Below are 2,872 nucleotides of genomic sequence, written 5' to 3'. Positions count from 1 at the left end.
ACCTCCGGGGCAGGCGGGGATCGAACTCATGCGGAAGTGGCTTTGACTTCTTTAGTGCTGTGCTTTAACCCGCTGCGCCACCAGGGAGGGCCTTAATAGGTATTTTTAATCCTCATGTTTGTGACTTTGTTACAGGACATAAAATGCTTAAAGGAAATCTGTAGACATTTTCTATACTAGGCCTTGGTGTGAATCTATCCTAGATAGATGGAGCTATCTTTACTTTGCAGATACTAGAAAAACATGGAAGAACTTTTTTCTGATGTTCTTATTCTCCCCGTCATTTCTTATTTACAATTCAAGTTTATGGCTTTGGTAAGATAAAGCCCTCATCTTACAGACGTCTCATTAGCAATGTTCATTTTTCCCCAAAAGGCGAGGAACATGGGATCCTACCATGTAGCAATGCAATGAATGTGAAATTTTATGTTTATCTAAGCCTTGATATTTCTTTCAGCTCTTATATTTCTGGGGTTGGCTCGGCTGACAATGTAGCTAAACCTCTCTTGTTACTAATACTCGTGTTATCTTTTATAGGGACAGAAAAGAGTTAATCTCATCTACCTAATATTACATATGTTGTTTAGAATTATTCTATTTTCTTTACATTTAAAATTTGAATTTGCAGAATTATACTGCCCATATTTTATTTTCTGAACCTTCAGCTGCTTTTAGCCTGTAGATGTAATCCTAGAAATAATCTTAAACTCCTTTTATATTTTGTGGGTTAGTGATTTTCAAGATAAATCATGGTTTTGGAGTAGTTGTTACTGCTGACAGTATTGGTATTCTTCAGGTGTCTCAGCGATAGGACACAAACTGCCAATCATCACTGTCACTTTTGTGGTGATTATATAGAAGTTTGTACAACTGCTGTTCTCCTAAAAACTAAGCCCACTGGGCATACATATGCCTCAGATTTATTACTTTTCTGGTATGAAAGTAATATATGGCAATTGCAGGCCAATTAAAAACTCTGGAAATAAGTGAGTAAAATAAAAATAATCCTTAATTCTATTATCTAGAGATACCAGTTATAATGCTTTATTATAATTTCTACTTTTCTCCTATGCATACATATTTTAGTCAAGGGAACTAATGTGGATTCACTTAATGCTCTTTTTCCTTCACATATAATACCTGACAGCTTATTTTTTAATGAAAAAAATTAACTTAAAATTTATAAAATAAAAATTTCAGTAAAAATTACAGAAAACATTTGTTAGCAGATTAAAGTTGCTCATAATTTTATATTATAAATTACTATTAATTTTTAAATTTATTAATTTTTCTATGAAGACAACTTTTACCCTAAAATTAAAAAAAAATTGTATGTTCTCTACATCCTTACAATAGATCTTTTAGGAATGCTTATATCTCACAAGCCCCATTTCTTTAGGTCCTGAACATACTACATTGGTACCAAATGTCATCCTCCCATAGTGGACTCATTCTTGGTATTCAGTTTTTATTCTGAAGGTAGATTTGTTTACAGGGATACTGTTTCAGAATTGGAATACATTGGGTAGTCATTTTGTCTACCATGAGGAAGGAGTTCTAAGGAAAGAGCCACCAAGAAAGCTGATCTGCACTGAGAATGAAGAATGAAGTAGACCTGCATCAAGGTAGCCCATCCATCAAGCCTCTTTGACAACAGGTTATGTTACTCTTGACAGTTTTTTTAGAACTCCTAATTTTTAAGCTTAGCTCTAAATAATATTACTCTGTGTACAGAAGATTCTTTTTTTTTTTTTTTAAAGATTTATTTATTTATTCATACAGAACGGGTACAGACCAGAGATGCGGAGGGTGAGAGGATTCACCAGAGACAGAGCAGGAAGCAGAACAGGCAGATCGATGAAGTACACTGCTGAGGGGAGCAGCGGGCGGGTCAGGAGAGGTCTGCCACGCCATGTGGTCACCTCCGGGGCAGGCGGGGATCGAACTCATGGTGAAGTGGCTTTAGTTTCTCAGTGCAGTGCCTTAACCCGCTGCGCCACCAGGGAGGGCCCCAGAAGATTCTTTTTTAATAACCTAGTGGGCCTTTCTTAGATACCAGAGACTAAATAATAAATACATACTAAATACTTTACATATAGAAATTAATCCTCACATCACACCTGTTATAATTTCTGTTGTTGCCCTATTTTAAAGAGACCCGGGAAATTCCCCTAGCTACACAGTGAGTGGTAGTTGAAGGCTTGTGGAGAGATAGCTGGAATTGCTTGAGTCCTGCGACGTATGGGGCTGCTTCTGCCACATACTGCTCCCTCCCTCCAGGTATTTCCTTTCCATTATTTTCTGTTTCTAGTAATTCATAGCCATCCTTTAGAGACAGTGGATACTAGCTAAAAAGATCAATGACCACCAAGAAAAAAAGACTGCCTATGTTTTTGAACTCTACATTTCCAGGCCTGTTTCTACTACAACTGGGTGAGTACTTGCTGCCTGCTCTTAGCAGCAGTAACATAATAAATGATCTGTTTCATTTGTGTGTATTGGGAGAAACTTAGGTTGAATTTTACTTATGAAGACAATTTTACTTATGAAGAAATAAATAAACCTAGTATATAATTAGAATAGCTGCTTACCCTGGAAGAGATTACTTATATTAAAATTATATAAATTGTCAAATTATCACTTGTTTTACCATGGGTATGTGTATCAAATGGATTTGTAGTATGTATTTTTAGGATTGAGCAAACTGGGACATAAGGTGTCATCTTTAAAAGAATGAGAAATTACCTGCTTTTTCTCTCAAAGGAAGGGAAGCAGTGTTCTCATTAATTGTCATCTCATTCTGTAAGTTAACCTTGGAAGTTATCTTAAAACCTAATTGTGCAAAGAAATCAATATTCCCTAGTGGTTTGTA

Source organism: Condylura cristata, unplaced genomic scaffold (assembly GCF_000260355.1).
Source record: "Condylura cristata isolate star-nosed mole 26May11 unplaced genomic scaffold, ConCri1.0 scaffold00007, whole genome shotgun sequence".
Lineage (NCBI taxonomy): Eukaryota > Metazoa > Chordata > Mammalia > Eulipotyphla > Talpidae > Condylura > Condylura cristata.
Note: the sequence above shows the minus strand (reverse complement) of the source record.